General features: G+C 37.5%; 1 protein-coding gene and 1 pseudogene across 4 annotated transcripts in view; one reads left to right on the top strand and one right to left on the bottom strand.

Moving 5' to 3' along the window:
• Unc5d (unc-5 netrin receptor D) overlaps window positions 1-18,905 on the top strand; it is a 559,209-nt gene that overhangs the window by 419,847 nt on the left and 120,457 nt on the right. The window lies entirely within an intron of this gene.
• Window positions 16,531-16,630, bottom strand: LOC150049127 (U6 spliceosomal RNA; annotated as a pseudogene).

Genomic DNA, 18,905 nt, shown 5'->3' with positions numbered 1-18,905 from the left:
TCTATTTAAGAAGCTATTGTTTTAGGTGATTTTTAAATATTTAAGAAAAAGCACATTGTGTGAGCAAGTAGCTATTTTAGGGGGATATCCATTCATTATAGATTTTCCTGGCAGATATATACCAATGTATTTAAAGAATTTCTTTTTCTAAATAAAATCAGTGTTTTTTTTTCCCCCTCAAGTGCATTGTACCATCTTCCATTCCAGGAACTATATTTACTCTTTCATATCCTGTTTAAGATAGACAAACTACAGGATATGTTGTAAAAGCTCCATAAATAGAAATGATGGTGAGCCAGATGTTGCATAATTATTATTTAAAAGAAAAAAATGAAAGAGGACTAACGATTTAGGTTAAAGTTAGGAGGTGGTTTTTTTGAGTTAATTTGGGAGTGACATTTTTATAATGTCTGCTTGCTTACAAACGTAAAAGGTGGCATATCAGCCCATTCAGGGGTGGGACCAGAATTAATCACAGATGAGAACAAGAAGAGGAGTGGCAATGCTAGTATTTCCCAATGGCTTAAATAATATCATTCCATGCATTTTTAGCATACTTTGTTGCTACGTTTTTCCCATTGGGCTTCAGAATAGAAGTAGAAGCTGATTTATGAGTGGAGAGTCAGTGCAGAGTGTCAGATTTCTGTAATGAGATTATATATTAAATCTAATGAAGGGAAAATATGCCTACCCAAACCAAATGACAGTGCCATGATTAAACGGTTCAAGATCACTCGAAAGATTTGTTTAGACACTACAGCAGGTAAGTGACCTCCTCTTCACTTAGGTTCATGATCAATTCCATGAAATGAAGATTTATGTCTTCTATTATTCTGATGATACAACAGTATGATCATAGAAGCAAACATGAGCAGGATAGAGCCACTAAAGCAACTGAGGTGTTGTGTTAATATGGAGTTTGTTTAGAATAGCCACCTAGGTTACAGTTTATGGTGGCCACTGAGATCCTCACAGAAACTCAGTTGTTTCTATTTTGCCTCTAACTTGAGTGTTCAGAGTCCTTGGGCACAAAGATATGTGTGCATGTGTGCAAACACACCCACAGAGGCAAAACTCACAGCTCATTTTGGAAATGACAGAAAGTTAGATGGGTCTTTTTTCCCCTAGCAAGAATGTCCTCTAAATGACACCTCCACCTGGCTGATGCTGTGACTGGTGCCATAATAAGTGTTTTCAAAGGCATTGGTAGTGATCTGACTTGACTAGGGAAAGCTCAACACACACACAGGCTGTCAATAACCCCTCTTTTCACCTACTGACCACACTTGTTTTTAGAAAGAAAAATAATAGCCTTAAGCCTAGAGAAAAATGGCATATAGGGAGATAGCCATTTATGATGTGTGATTTAAAAGAAGATCTTTTTTGGCATGTGTGACCATACTGGTTCTTGACTGTAGGGGTCTTGGCACTCTCTGTTGGCTTTTCTGTTCAAGGCTGTTGCTCAGTTACTTAACCACACCTCTACTTCTGGCATACAACAGGTTAAATTGGAAATAAGAGCCTTACAAACCGTTTCTGCCCAGGCTGGCTTTGAACTCATATCCTCAAATCTCAGGGCTAGGATCTTGTAGGTAGGATTAAAAGTGTAAATCAATGGCTCCTGGCTTAAAATGTTTTATTCCTCAAAACTTCCATGCACTTCTAATATATATTTTCCCATTTTTGCCTGAAATTCCACCGTTAGGCAGTCATGTCTCAAATCCAATGTTTGCACCAGTTAAAATGTCATCTATATGTAGGCTTCAACTTATTTTAGGTCCTATCTTTGTTGACAGAACTTGATTAAAATGTAATGATTAAGAACCCTGGAGAGAAGGCAGAAAGTTTGGAATGTTGAGTCTAAAAAAATGTAAAGTTTTACAAAAGAATTTACTGAGATAGGAGAATAGGAGAAAGCGCAAGCTTATTAGAATGTCACTTAATCATTTTAGTTAATATGTCTGATAAATTTTGAAACCTATCAGTGGAGGTATGAGTTAAATAGCCCTCCTGTTTTAAATGGGCTATGAATAGCTATATATTAGGAGAAATACCTGTTTTGTGTTTGTTGATTTATTGTAGCTATAGGAAAAAAAATTTGGTATGAACTTTAGCATCAGGTAACCATGCTATTAAGCATTTTTCTTGTAATCTTTTGATTTTGCTTATTTTTGGCAAGGTTTGAGATAAATAATTCCACTTGACATCTGACAATATCCGCTCTTATATGGATTTTTGTTTTATTTTCCAAATGCTTGATCTTTGTACCGTCCTTCATACCTCAGATGAGATTTGTCCTGATAAGTTTTTCCACATTGTAGGGATGTGATGTTCAGGCTGATGCTGTTCCATATTAGGAAGGGATTACAGGTCAGAAAAGGTGACACCTGACCAATAAAACCCTTTTTGGTCAAATGTAAGCAACAAAACAATTAAGTATTAGAACACAGTCAGGGCTTACCTAGAATCAGTACGTTTGAAATGCTAATTGAGTTTGACAAATTAGTCCTTGGAAGAGCCATTCTTTACTAGCCTGACATTAAATGCTCCAGGGAAGGATAAAATCTGTAATGACAAAAGACTTAGAATAGCCATGGTTAAAAGTTTGAAGCAGTAATTGACAGAGCAGTGCAGTTCTTTTCATTGTATACAGTATTTAAGGATAATAATTAAGATCAACATCATTGTTAGGACCATTAAGTTCTCCTTATTGCAATTAGAAACACGTGGAGATAAGCCTTAGCGGGCCAGTATCATGAACAATTTTAATTTAGAGGACATGGTCTTGGCAAAGTGTCTCCCTAAGTTTTGCATCCTAGAAGGCTTATGTACTTAATGGACAGAAATACATTAAGTATACAAGGGATCCAACCACAATTAGCATCACTACTGCTCTACATGTTTAGTTACAATGCTAAATTAGTCACTTAAAAAGACCTTAACATAAACAGACACTCAAATGAACTCAGTTAAGACAATGCAATCCAGAGCCTGACAAGAGCAACAGTATACAACTAATATACATAACATTTTTTTTGGGTGATCCTGGGTCTGGGTACTGTCCCTGAGCTTCTCTTGTTCAGGCCTACCATTCTATCACTTGAGCCACAGCACCACTTCCAGTTTTTTCTGTTTATGTGGTCTTGAGGAATTAAACCCAGGGCTTCATGCAGGCTGGGAAAGCACTCTATCACTAATCCACCTTCTCAGCCCTACAAGTAATCATTTTATTAAAAAAAAAAAATCATGCCTGCAAGCCTAACTACTCAAGAGACTGAGATCTGAGGATCAAGGTTCAAAGCCAGCCCAGACAGGAATGCCTGTGAGACTCTTATCTCCAATCATCTACCAAAAAACGGGCAGTGGTTGTGTGGCTCAAGTTTTAGAGCACTAGCATTGAGCCAAAGATCTCAGGGACAGTGCCAGGGCTGAGTTCAAGCCCCACAACCACCATCACCAACAAAAAATATGTTATTCAATGTTGGTTTTATATCGGTGCACTATATTTTGACCCTAGAAAGTCCTTTAGATAACCTTCATGAACTTTAAAAAATACTCTTTATATTTGGCTAGAAATCGTAAAGTTTTTCTCTATGCTGTTGGGATCCAAGTGCAGGGTCAGGCTGGCCCATGAATCTGCATCACTGAGTAAGATAACCACACAAAGAAATGAGCTGCCATGTATGATCGCCATGCCTAACTTTGAGCTACATCGTCGGTATTGTGAGAGACTTGATTACCATTGGGTACGAATGTGTTATTGCTTTATCTCTGTGCTGAGACCTATAGTGAGAATACACATGTAGACCTCTCCCGCCCTGCCCACCTTTGTGCTGATAGGCTCCTATACCCTATATTAGCTGAATGTACTTCCTCAATAAATGAGTTCCTGCCTTGTTGGGTCTCCCTGATGCGTATGATTGTCCTCGGGTGAGGGAGGGCTGGGTGCGGGTGGTCAGTAGGCCCTTTCCTTTCTCGGCTCATCCTGGTCGGGACATGTTCTGTCTATCCCTCCTGTGGGTCAGGAGGGACCTAGGACTAAAAACCCCGACACTATGCAATGATATTAAGTTTCTTGTTAACCAGGTTAGAGAGTCAGAGTATAGAAGTCAGATTTGGAAGTCAGGGTATGCAGCCCTCACCAAAGATAACTAGACCAGAAAATTGGAAGGCCAAGGGGCAAGAGAAAAGGAAGACTCACAAGAGGCACCAAACCAGTTCCCTTGAGGACAGGGATTATATAGTCCTAAGGAGTTAAGGAGAGAGAGGATTTAGAAGTGAATGTGTGAGCACATATAAAATACATCAGATAACAAGGTGAAAATTGTAACAATATGAGATAACCAAGGGATGGCAAAAGAGATGAATGATAACACAGTACATTAAGGACAACAGTCACTCATTATATGGCTTTGGTTTCCTTATCCTGGAGGTCCTTACATTTAGTATCGTACTATTTGGCCTAATATCTCTAGACTTTGTTCTACTGTAAATTTCTGCTAGGAGAGCCCAAGGTTTCTATTGGATAGAGAAGGGGGGAACTCAAGGTAAGTGGGGGGAGGGGGGAGGGAAATGAGGACCATGTCATGAGAAAGGGTATCAATATTTGTGAATTCTATCTGGTGAATATAATGTAACCCTTCTATTAATCACAATAAAAATATTTTTTTAAAAAGAAGTAAATATGTGAGGAAAGAGGTGTGAGCAAAGAGTTTCTTCCTGTGTTGGAAGAAAGGTTTTTTTGAGGGGTATGGATTACAAGAGAATTGTCTGACAACTGTTAAATTTTAGAAGAAATTGGTCATCCCATGAAAGAGTCACTGTATGTCTTGGGTTCTTTACCTAATTGTGATTGTTTCCAGACATCTGGGAAGGGGGCCTTCAAGTCTCTCCTGGGAGTGATCTTAACCAGAGATCGAAAGTTGATTCTAAGCCCAGTGCTTCCAAAAGTAGTGACATGGAAAGGGAGGAATTCTTTTAAATGTTCCCATTCAAACCAATAAATTATTGTGGATTTTTTTAAGCCTCAGATTGGTTTTAACAATTATTTGACCAAGATATAATAAGCAAAAGCGAATGTTTATTAGGATGTTGTTGAGAAAAACGAAGGGCAACTTGGCAAGGAGGCAAGCTGAGATGCACAGATTCAGGATTGGAGAGAGGCTTTTATGGAGTTAGTGATTCACTGATTAGCTATCTCATTTTGGGGACCATATTGACTCAGTGTCTCTTTTTCACACAGTAGTTCAAATTTCACATACCTAGGAACATATTTTTATTTTTTGCCAATCGTGGGGCTTGAACTTAGGACCTGAGCACTGTCCTTGGGCTTTCTCAAGGCTAGAGCTCTACCACTTGAGCCACAGTACCACTTCTAGCATTTTACTATGTATGTTGCACCAAGGAATCAAATCCCAGTCTTCATGTATGCCAGGCAAGCACCCTATCACTCTAGGCCAAACTCCCAGGCCACTTGAGAGCATCTTTTGTTCTTTTTTTGTTGTCGGGGTAATATATAGAGGGGTTACAGTTATATTCACCAGGTTGTAGGTGCGTTACTTCTCAAACATCTGATGGCAGCAGAGAATTCCATTGTGTATAAATACCACATCTTCTTAATCCAGTCATCTACTGAGGGGCATGTGGGTTGGTTCCATATCTTTGCTATGTAAATAGTGCTGCAATGAACATTGTTGTACTAGTGGCTTTAATATGTCCTTGTTTCTGAACATTTGGGTAAATGCCAAGGAGTGGAATGCTGGGTCATAGGGGAGCTCTATGTTTAGTCTTTTGAAAAATCACCATACTGCTTTCCACCAACAGTGTAGTAGCGATCTTTCCTGGCCATACCCCCACCAGCATCTGTTGTTAATAGATTTCTTTCTTTTTTTTTTGGTCAGTCCTGGGCTTGAGATCAGGGCCTGAGCACTGTCCTTGCACTTTCTTAAGACTAGAGCTCTACCACTTGAGCCTTAGCACCACTTCCGGCTCTTCTTTATGTATGTGGTACTGAGGAATTGCACCCAGGCCTTTGTGCATGCTAGGCAAGCACTCTATAACTAGGGGCAAACTCCCGGCCCCTATTAGATTTCTTGATCATGGCCATTCTAACTGTAGTGAAGTGGAATCTCAGAGTTGTTTTGATTTGCATTTCTTTTATGGCCAGAGATGTGGAGCATTTCTTCATGTGTCTATAGGCTATCCTTATTTCCTCTTCAGAGAAGTCTCTCTTTATAGTCGTTAGCCCATCTTTTAATGGGATGGTTGTTTCTTTGAAGATTTGTTTTGGAGAGATTCAGTTTTTTAGCTATACATACAAACTCAGTTTTCATTTCTTCATTTCATCTGGCCCATTTTATGCTCTTGACTCTCATATTCTACCCAGTACTTGATATTAAGCATTTCCTTAACTGTGGGCTTCCTCCACATTATGGTTTGCTTAGAGCTACCTCTGTGGAAGGAAAGAAATCAATAAATGTGATTTTTTTCCTACCACCTCCTTCTACTCAATCTTCCATTGCTTCCCTGCTATTTTCCTCTTTAATATTCATGTGCTTAAAGTCTGTGATCTGTAACCAAAACTTCATAGTATTTAGCATTGCCACATGCAGATACTTTTAAGAGCAAGTCCATTAAAGATAAAGACTGGTTTCTCCTGGAGCGGTTCTGCAGGCCCTTGATCTTGTTTATCACCCAGCATTTAGTTGTGATCCCTGTGATGTATGCAGAACCAAAGATCTCCCTCCATCACTTTGATTCAGCTGGGAGTTAGTTTATGGTATCCAGTAGGGGAAATGGGAAGGAAGTGAGCCAGAGGGGAGAGGAGTCACATGCTTATGTTAATCCATCTAGATAAAATAACACCAGGGGACCAGTCAACTTGCAAAGAGGTGTTAGAATAGATGGATCCCCCTTCCCTAGAGGCTATCTATTTACAGAAAACTCTACCTGACAAAAAAACAGCAACCCCCCTGATGCTCAGCTTCCACTGGCTTCTAATTTGTCTTCTTTGATGGAACTGAGCTTAGGGCAAGCCACTGTTCTTCTTTCCCCAATAAATCTCCAGACCTGAGAAATTCATCTAGGAGTTTTGATCAACACTTGAGCATTGAATTTGAACGATAAAAGCCTAACTTGTAAATTCTGCTACTAGTCCCTTCAGCTGAAATATTACTGGACAAAGTACTGTCCACACAGAATTGCCTTAAAAATGACATATTTATGGGCATGGCCAATGTAGCCAGGAAGTTGAAAAGTACTACCCTGCTAGATGCATTGCCTAGTTGTAATGGCTGAACTAATGAGCTTCCTTTTGGTGAGAATAAAGAGTACCTGGGCAGGTTTAGAATCCACTTTGGGCATCAGCAAGTTAGTTCTAGAGCCTCTCTTGTTTATTGATTCATTTCAGATTGGCATTTCTTGAGAGATTTGATGGAGAAACAGCCCTTTATTACCAAACTTGGATGAGGAGACTAGAAAAAGAACAGTTAACTCCCTTAATGTTTAGATCACAGTATTAGCCTCCCTGCCTGCCTGGATTACATTAGACCTGCTGTTCTACTGGCCTCTTCTGTGTTGATCCTAGCTAGGTCAGGTTCTGGATGTCTCCTGTAGTGTATGGGACAGTTATGGAGCAGTCTGTGATGTCGGGGTGTCAGGTATATTGTCCTTCTGGCAGCTTGGGGACCAGATGATATATGGTTTCCTGCCATCATCTTACAGCACGTTATTCATTTCCTGTATCTGACTTTGGTCACAAGAGGAGTGAATACCACTTAGTAAATAACAAGTCAACTAAAATATATTTAGTTCGATTTTGCTCTTTTCTCTTTTAAGATTCCTTGTCTTACAGCTTCTTAATGGTCTTCACTAATAAAAGCCTTAGAATTTCCTGACCAATTGGGTGTATTCTAGTAACTTCCTGCTTGATGGTGCTTCTGTCTAACTACTTCAGGTCTCTTGTCCAGGGATCTAGCAGCACTTTTTCTACTTTATCATCTGCTATGAGAAATGACAGTGCATTGCACAGCTATTTTATTTTTTATTTTTCCCCTTTTAGGGTTGACTACCCTCATAAATGTATATCATTTCTATCCCTCTCAGTGTGAATTCATGGGCAGTATGCATTTTCTGCTCTCTTGTATTTAATCAAATTAAAATGGAACAAAACAAGAGCTTTTAAATGTTGTTCAGTTTTTATTTTTCAATGATTTAATGAAATCTAGGCCTAGAATAAGATGAAGTCTGGTAACTCATATATGGCTAGACTGAAATAATATAGGCAGGCTCTGAGCTTTGCTGACATTGAAATAGCTCAAAAACAATGATAGCCTCTGGTGATACTGCATTACTGCTTAAGCTGATAGGGACCACTGATGTGTGGCTGAGAAAGTGAGTAAGTATACTCAGTCTGTGATTTGTGTAAAAAAAAAATTAAGGGTTGCTTTTTTGTTTTGTCATTGAACAAAGAGATTACTATTCCATAAGTTGGGTCAGAAGTACAACTTGATACATGGCACTCCTTTTGTCATTCTCCCAATTTCTCCCCTTCTTTTCTCTGCCTCAAGTTCCTGACATACTTCATTTTTTACATAATATAAATTGAATATGACAGCATTAACTTACCTTTCCTTTCTACATTGAAGTGGAGGTTTTAGGAGTAAGTCTTAATATGAAGCCCCAAAAGTGCCTAAGGAGAAGGAAAAGTGCCATCTAGTTCCAGGACCATATGAGAAAAAGGAAGATGCAGATCCTAGAACCGTCCTCTCTAGGTAAATTTATTTCATTGCTTCCCATATTTTCACACAAGAAATCCAGATTAAAAATGATCTGCTCTAACGTGGGAAGGAAGTCATAAATGGTCAATCTGCCATCAAAGGTTTTCTGGAGAGGCGAGTGTTGACCATGCATTATCTTTAGGGCATTGTGAAGGGGTGTGCTGGATGGTACTAACGGTAGGGAATGGACAAACTACAGATATACTGCTGTATGCCAGAAGCATTACACAAGCCGAAGGAAAACAGCTGACATCTTCTTAGTCTGTAAGCCGTCCAAGGCTGGTAGAAATGACTATCTGATCTTTACAGCGCTTCCTGGCCAAGCATCTTTTCTGACCTTATTCCAATTTGTTAGCCTGATCCAATCAGCTCAAATTTCTGCTGGTCTCAGCCACTAAACAGATTGATACTGATGATTGCAGTGACAGTGTGATGCTTTTGATGGTTTGAACCTTTGGGCCTCAAGGTACTGTGAGCATTTAGAACAAACTAAAACTCCACAGGAAAGTAAGGAATGTAGTGCTTCTAATGACTTCTGTCAGTCTATCGGGCACAGTCAGATTCTGGCGATGGTGATAAGGGTGAGATGCAGTGATTACTGGGGATATATACATATATATATATATATACACACACACACATATATATATATATATAAATTTAGAGGGCAAAGGAAGAATTAGGCAGAGGACAGTGTTTTAACAGCTGTAAGAAAATTTAAAAATTCATTATAATTATCTCAAAATATAATGTATCCATTCATGCCCTGGACACCAATGACTTGGTATAATGATTAAAAAAATATTGAAGCTTGGTGCCAGTGGCTCATGAGTCTAATTCTAGCTATTCAGGAAGCTGAGATTTGTGCTGTGGATTGAGGTTCAAAGCCAGAAAAGGCAGGGGAAACTTTGAGACTGCTATGTCTTATTTAACACCAAACACCTGGAAGTAGAGGTGTGGCTTAAATGGTATTGCTCTCGCCTTGAGCAAAGAAGTTGAGGGACAGGACTCATGACCTGAGTTCAAGCTGTAGAATCTGCACACACACACACACACACACACACACACACACACACACACAAACACATTTATTGAGTCATTTTAGTATCCCTGTGCCCTACTTCTATCAAAAATGGAAATGAAATGTACGTAGTTTGAAAATACAAAGTGGAGAGTGTCCTGTTAATATTTTTTTCATTTTTATAACAAGAGCATGACTATAAGCAAATGAGTTGTGACCACTAGCTGGATATTGACCTTTTTCTATTAAACTTGCTACAGTTTTTATCTTGTACCCAGAAACAATTGATTGCTCATATGCCAGAGTGCTGACATTCTGGATGTGATATGTCTGATGTTGGTGCACTCTACTTATTGACCACAATAGAAAATCAGATATATTTAAAGGGCAGAATAGCCTCATGTGAAAGTGAAGGACTGCAGAGTTATTTTGTACTTTGACCTATAAAATTGTCATCACCAACCTGAAGCTCACAAATTGGAATTCCTTTTGTGGATGATTCTTCAATTGATACTGATATGAAATAAATGTGCTTTATGTTCAAGCCAAACCAGTTTTGCTGTGGGTTTCTTAGACCTCTGATGCAGTTCTGTTCAGTCTACTTGCCTAAGTTAATGATATGTTTTTGAAAATGTTCCACCATTCTTCAAAAATCTCACGTACAGGGCTGGGAGTTTGGCCTAGTGGTAGAGTGCTTGCCTAGCATGCACAAAGACCCAGATTTGATTCCTTGGTACCACATACATAGAAAAAATAAGCTGCAAGTGGTGCTCAGACTCAAGAAGTAAACTCTAGCCTTGAGAAAATCCAAGGACAGTACTCAGGCCCTGAGCTCAAGCCCAGGACTGGCAAAAAAAAAATACTATTTATATATAAGTCCTTGACCTTAAAAACCTAGACATTGTTCAGTTACCCAAGATGGGAATACTGAAGCCTCAAATGTTTGTATATTCAATGAACAGTGCTCCCTTCCTTCCATTCTTCCTTTGCCCAAACTCCTGTTCTTCTTTCTTTCCTTTCTTTTGACAGGATCTGACTATGTAGCCCACTCTTGCCGTGAACTCAAGATCATCCTCCCTCAGGCTAATGAATAGTGGGATTACAAGCTTGTGTTGTGCTTTGTTGGACTGGGGATGTTTGTCTTTGCTGCTGGGGTGGACACAGAGTCAGTATACTGTCACTAGACTACATCTCTGACCCTCTTTTCTTTTTCTTCTGTTATTAATAGTTATCAGCTCTCTACCCATCCTGTATGTTGTCAGTTCCATCTTTACCCCACTGTTGTGCTCATCCTCCTTACAGGAGGAATGGGTGTTTTCCTGTCTGGCTGCTAATCCCCAGTATCAACTGTCACCAGATGAATTTCCCAAGCAGAACATCTGTAGTTCCTTCTATCCTACATCCTTAGGTGACTGCTCTGTGCTGTTAGGGTAGGATTTAGACATGAGTGCCATACAATGACAACCCATCATCTATCTTTCTGGCCCCATCCCTGAACTATTGACATTGTAGTCTGTGTATAAATAGCTATGTGAGGCCATGGACATTGCTTTACACTTTAACAAAAGACACTCATCTACAGGTTTTTATTCAAACTTCTAAGAATCCCAGGTAATGGGGAAGAATAGGTATATATTTTCCTTATTTTTCAGAGGACGAATAAATTTTTGACTGTTCTGTCCCAAAGGTAACTCAGTTCTCACTGTATAAATTCCAGAATTTGAATTATTATTGTATAGTGAATGTATATATTCCTAATCTATTGCGGTCTCTTCTCCCAGTATTCAGAGGAGTTTCAATGAACTACATAAATATTGTTTCCTAAAGTAATCAAATAATATTTTCTCAAACTGATAATATTTTTCTTTCTCCCTCTTTCTTCCTCACTTTTATCTTTCCTTCCTTCCTTCTTTCTTCCTTTTTTGATAATTTTGATCTAATTTCTCTTTATTAAGCAGATTGTTAGATATTGATTTTCCAAATCCCATGGGATTAAACAACTTCATCCAAGCAGCATAAGGGATGCATAGTACTTTCATTTATTTTTATAACTATATGCCTAACCTGGCAATAAATAATATAAAAGGTTGGACTTTTTATAGAAAGCAAATAAACTGCTAAATATGTGTTAAGTGTAGGCAATTTTAAAGTCATCTAACAAGGAAGGATAAGAGTGAGGAGAATTGTAGACTGTACATTACATAGAAGAAGCTCCCCTGGTGATATTAATGGAATATTGCAAACTCATTTCAGTATCAAAATTTAAATTAAAAAGGAAGAGTAGAGTGGAGTGGCAGCAAGCAATTGAGAAATCTCATTTTCAGGAAGAAAAAAAAAGAAACAAAAATTACAAAGGCAATTTACTTTATTTTTTAAACATTCCCTATAGTGTGAAACTCACACAGCAGCTCTGAAATAGTTCATAAAAAGCACAGCGCAAAGAAGAAAAAGATAAACTGGATGGAAACAAATAGGAAACTGTCGGATTTAATTGACTGGACTGATTAAAATGAGAAACATAAACACCCTCCCCAAATGAGAAAATGTTAGATATACAAAGTCACTTCTTTTTTAGATTCATCTGGGAATGTTTGTAAACCATGAAACTACCTGTGTTATTTAAACAATAAAATAGAAATGAAAAACTTAATCTGGTGAATGAAATTGCATGGTCACCTGAAGTAGATATGGCATGTGAATGCAACACAATCAATCACATTCCACATCCCTCCATGGATGTAGAACCCAAAGTTTGACACAAAGGCCCCTTGTATCTGATGCACACTGTGTAAGATTGTGCACAAGCCTTAACCAAAGAGTTATTGAAAATAGCCAGCCAGAGGTAAAAATGGACAGAATGAAAGACAGGATAGTCATTTAGCTTCCCAGTCATGTCAAAATGAGCTGTTTTCTTGTTAATGTATTAGGACGTGGAATAGAAAGGCATGCAATTTAAGATAATTTGTTTACTTTGTAGAGAAGTTTTTCAAACTTGGGGCCATGTTTTTGTTTGTTTAGAAAATGGCTTTTATTTCCCCTGCTTCTGAACATCTTATAGATTTAAAAATAGGACAAGCTAGATTGGGATAATGTAACAAACAACAGGGAAAACTTGGTACCTTAAAGCAACAAATATCAATTTCTTTCTCATACTATGTGCCCATCACTTATCACCTGGCTGCCATATTTCATGACATTCATTATAGTTCTAAGGCAGGTTGTGGGCAGGTGGATGGGTATTCTACAAAAATCTGTGAGCTTCTGTGGCAGAATAAAATAATACAGAATAATTACAATAATATAGAATAATTTTTCTAGATATGATATAGAATTCTATAATATAGAATAATAAGTATATATTATATATGACATATTCCATATATATCTAATAATATGTAATAATTATGCATGTATAATAGGTACTTCTTTAATAATACAAAAAGTACTCAGTCCAGGAACATAGAAGTCACTTGTACTGACAGCTCAATGTGTAGCAGTAATCATATAACCATGCCAGAAATCTTTTATGAATAACTCACACAGAAAATTGCAGACATCACACATGGAGGGTTTTGCTTATAGTATTGACTACTTGCGAGTGGAAGGTGGGAGAATTGCAAGTTTGAAGCCAGGCTAGATAATGTTGGGAAGCATCTATTTCAATAACAAAACACAGGGTGTGTGAAAGTATACAACTTTCCTGTCATTCAGGGTCTGAGTTCAGTCCTCAGTACCACCAAAAAAAATAAATATAATTAAAGAAATCTAGGAAGTTGCAGGCATGGTGACTCATGCTCATAATCTTAGCTACTCAGGAGGCTGAGATCTGAGGATTGAGGTTGGAAGCCATCCTGGGGTCTGTGAGACACTTAACTACCAATAAACTACTCAGAACCAGCCAAAAGGGAAGCAGAGGAGGAGAGGGGAGGGAAGTGAATGAGGGAGGGAGGGAGGAAATGAAAGGAAAATGAAAAGGAAAGGAAAAAACAGAAAAAGAAAAAAGAAATGTAGGAATCTATAAAAGCAAGTTTTCAGTCACTCAAAATTCTAATTTTTGATGAACTGTCTTATAGATATTTGTGTATGTGTGATGTGTGTAAGTATAGTTAACAAACTCACAGTTTTTTGTTTCTGATCTGCTTTTATACATAATAATAATATTCCCTTGTTCTGTTAAAAATAATACGTCTTTTTTTTTTGGTTGCACAAGGATTTAAACTCGGGGTCATATTCTCTCACTCTGCTTACTTACATCCAGTGCTTTACCACTTGAGCTATGTCTCCCCAGCAACTCTTTTTTTTCTGGATAATTGGAAATGGAATCTCACAGAAATATCTGCAGTCCTGCAGGTCTCAGCCTCAATTACCAAGCACTTAGTGTGTTTTGAATTGCTTCATTATTATAAATAAAGCTGTTATTACATCTTAACATACTACCGTGCTTTTTTTGACTAATGATTATTCTACTAAAATCAGGGGATTTTACATAGCATATAAATATTTTTAGTTATTGTTAAAAACTCCAAGATAATTCTCACAAAATGTAATTATTTAGAATATCATTAAAAATGAGTGAAACTTCTGTTAATATCCTTTCTTCTACGTTAATAAATTCAAAATTTGACATTTTAACAGTTAACTTTTTTTATCATGGATTGTGTTGAATTTATCTCTGAGCTGAGTTTATCACTGAATGTGTATTTTTCTCTTCTGAATAGTCCATTAAAATACACAGGTCATTTTTATATTTGAATCTGAATTTCTTACTGAATTCAGGGAGCTCTTGGGATGTCAGATAACAGGCTAATGATCCAGGCGTTGCATACTCATACCACCATGTTTTTACTCGGTGCACAATATATCCAATGTGTCTATTGAGTTTGATCTAAGACTACTTAGATGCTTCCTTGAAGTAATTTTGTGGTTGCACTTATTGTATTTTAGTATTTTTGTACACTTCAGGATAATTGTACTCTAAGTTAAAAAAAAAGGGGGAAGGCGAAAGAAAGAGAAAAAGGGAGTTTGTTTCTCAAGAGGTCAGGGGTCTGTGGAAAAATATTACTAACAATGAACTGTGGTGATGTCCCTTCTCCGTGTATTTGCCAAAGTGCCCAATAGATGGCTGAAAGTACAATACAATAGCCTTGAACCCTGTCCCAAGACAGGTGTACTGGAGTGCAATGGTGATGACAAAGCAGACAATTTATACAGCAAGGGTATACTTAGACACAGAGATGGCTACCTTCAAAATAAGGGGGAGCAAGATGACTAAAGACTTCATCACACTTTTTTTCATATATTTTATTGTAATTAATAAAAGAGTTACATTACATTCGCCAGATGGTAGGTGCATTACTTCACATACATTGATACCCTTTCTCATGTCTTTCTCTCCATTTCCCTCCCCCCCACCCTCACCCCTCATCTTGTTTTCCCCCCTTTCCTATCCAATTTCAAATAACCAAATACACATATATCCAATATATCAGATAACAAAGTGAAATACTGTAACAATATGAGATAACTAAGGGACAGCAAAAGAGATGAGAGATAACATAGTACATTAAGGATAACAATCACTCATTATATGGCTTTTGTTTCTGTATCCTGGAGGGACTCTTCTAGCAGAGATTTGCAATAGAGCAAAACCTAGATACATAAGGCCATACAGTATGACTTCATCACACTTTTAAGAAAGGTCTATCATTTAAAATTTTATAGCTCCTGGAATTTTCCACTGGCTATTCTCAAACTGCTAATTTCAATCCTGCGGTGACCTCTCTGGAAGAAAGGGACAAATATAGCACTGTGGGAAAGTGATGGGCTCAAAGTCCAGAAATGGTCCTTCAACATAAAGATAATGAGCTTGCTGTAGGCAGAGACCCATATTGAGTTGAAGCCTGGGATTCACCGGGCACACTTAATGTTTCACTGGCAACTTTCAGACTGTTAAATAACTCTTCTTCAGCTTCTGTGGCACACAATTGGAATTTACCACTTACCTCATTCCTGGCAATATATTTCTGCAGCCCCCTTTTCAAAGTTGTATATTCAATCCTTTTTTGTTTGTCCACCTTGAACATTTTGCATGGTTTTCTTAATAAATACAGCTCAAGATATAATACATGCCAAAGGCATAGGAAATATGTATGTACATATGCATATATACTCAAAAATTAGTTTGTGATATAAGTATGGAACACATGTGATATCTATGCTGAAGATACAAAGGTAGTAAATTTTAACACCATATTTAAGCTTGCTTAAGCCTGCTTCATAAATCATTGAACTCATTATCCATTTATTCCATTTTCCTGTTGTCATGTTGATTTATCTCTGTCCTTTCTTCCTTTTCTATTGGTAGCAGGATGTATATTGTATATCAAGGAGTAAATTTATACTTCTAATTGGCCCCCTTCCTCTTAATTCCCTTATCAAAATAGACATAATGTTTCTATTGCTTCTGTTTCGTACAGTGAATTTATTCATAGTTCTTTTCTTTTCTTTTTTCTAGTCCTGAGCCTTGAACTCAGGGCTGGGAACTGTCCTTGGGCATTCACAAGGCTAAAGCCCTACCATTTGAGCCACAGCAGGACTTTCGGCTTCTTCTGTGTATGTGGTACCAAGGAATGGAACCTGGGTATTTGTGCATGCTGTCACTCTATCAGTAGGCCAAACTCTGGGCCCCTTAATCATAGCTCTTTAGTGTATATACTCCACAAACTTTTTTTTATTAATATGGAATGCTTCGCAAATATGTGTGTCATCCTTGTGGAGGAGCCAGGCTAATTTCAGTTTCAATATTCAATACATGTGCTGCCAAAGTGAGCACTTCACAAACTTTTCTGCTTATGTTCCTGTATCTTTTTTTCCTAGCAGATAATTACAGTTTTATAATATTCTGTATAATGCTCACATTGTCTACCCCTTCCAAATTGGTAGATTTTGTGTTAAAAATGATTTTTTTTTCTAGTCCAGAGCTGAGGACTGAAATCAGAGCCTGGCACTTGCGCTGTTCCACTGATTTAAATCCCCAACCCCCAAAGTCATCTTTTTTTTTAATGTGAAATAATTATCACAAACTGGCATGTGTTATGTGAATCTTTATTTCTTAGGTGATGAAGTTTCAAATGTTTCAGTATCAGAAAAGTAAAGATATCATTTCTTCCTTATTTCTTCTCCAATAGAAAAAACCCTAAAAGCCCAATCCAATTCGACCTGCTAAGCTTCAAGTATCTTTAAAATACAATAGTATTTCTAGGATGTGAGCCTATGAATAGAAGATGTATCTATGAATTAAACATACCATTGTGAATGACGCATTTGTCTAGAAAAGTTTCTGACAGGAGATATTGTATGGGATGATGTGAAGAAGGGCTAGACAGTCATGTGCTATGAAGATACTTCATGTTTCCAGTGGAGGATAAAGAAACAACAGAGGTAAAAGGAGTAGCCAGAGCACTGGAAAAGAGAGAGTATGATAATATTGAAATCAGTGGTAGATAAGGAAGCAGTGAAGGTTATAACCCCTAGAAGTAAAGAATAAAGACAGAATAGTGGATGTTACGACTTAGAAATCATCAATGACTTAAGTAATAGCTCTTTGAGCAAATGAATAAGGTTAAACCCAAATGAATTTGGTGAAGAAATGCCCAAGTATGACCATGAAGGAAGTGATTCTTTTATGTTCACTTACTTTCTTATGACGGTAGAATTTTGAGCCTGTTTGGATGTTTAAATAACTGGATGCTCTTGTTATTTTAAGTAAAATAATGTATTAATAATGTCCACTTATCTAAGTGGTCTCAGATGTAGAATAGTCCTTCTGACCATCAGTGTGTCACAACTAAGTAAAATGACAATCCCATATTCCTCTTTTCCCTTTTCCAACCTTCTCCCTCCCATCATGTCTTGGCTCTGTGGAATAGCAAAATCATCACAGTTTCAAGTCAAATATTTATTGTCTTTCATATTAATCTGTGGTCTTTTGAGTATCTGTTATTTTTGTATCCTTAGTGGCTGGGCACATTCCTGTGTGTGTGTGTGTGTGTGTGTGTGTGTGTGTGTGTGTGTGTGTGTTTCTATTTTATCTCAGCTTATTAAATAGAGTTGCATTTAGAGACAAAAATCTATTGTATACTATACTAAATACCTTTAAGTCCAACTTCTTTTTGTAGATTAATCACATTGAACAAGTTAACAGGTTCTGCCTGTATCAGAAAGGCAAGAGAAAATGAGGCATAAAAATCTTAATGGATCTACATTTGTAAGGAGGCCAAAACTTTTGTTTGGAGCGACTAATGACAGGCCTCATCACAATACTATTCCCAATCTATATTTGAGAGAGAACATAGAAGCAACTTGAATTCCTGCCTAAGATCGCAAAACACTCTCTGAGCTGTTGATGTCAATAAATTGTCTGTATAAGGCTTGAGTTTGAATTTGGCTGTTGTGACATTGTGGTATTATATTAAGTATAATTTTTCCCTCACAACATGCAGACTTTTTCTTCTTTCATGGTGACTTTGTGTCTGTTAGATAAAGGAAAAACTTGAATATCACGTTCATTCATCAAAGAGATGGGAAGTGAATATGTGCAGACTCCCCATGTTTAAAAGATAACATTTTAGCATTGTCTTATTTCATTTTGAAATGTATGTATATACATTATACTTTGCTCACACTCAACTCCTGCATCACCCTCCCGCCTTCTCCTCTCTCTTCTCAGGCCAATCTCAATAAACTTCATTGCTCCATTTTCACACATGTACATAAAATATTTTGAGCCTTTCTTTTGAAGTTCCATTAACTTGATGGCACGGTCTTTGAATACAGGTGCACTTTGCTGATTTCACTTTGAAATGCTGTGATCTGGACTCAGAGCATTGCCTTATGTAATTGGAACAAATGCATAATTATGTTAATTTATTCATCACCATGCAACATTAAGAAGCTACACTAATCCACAACCATCCCTACATTTTCCCGTAGGTCATTACATGGTGAGCATTGCCCTGAGTCTGATGGACACTTTTTTTAAAAATCTTCACAGGTTTGCTTTCTCAAATAGTGTGCATATGCACATAGAATACATGTTTGCCTACCAT

Source organism: Megascapheus bottae, chromosome 20, assembly GCF_031878675.1.
Source record: "Megascapheus bottae isolate mThoBot1 chromosome 20, mThoBot2.hap1, whole genome shotgun sequence".
Lineage (NCBI taxonomy): Eukaryota > Metazoa > Chordata > Mammalia > Rodentia > Geomyidae > Megascapheus > Megascapheus bottae.
This window is presented reverse-complemented; position numbering and strand designations above follow the sequence as displayed.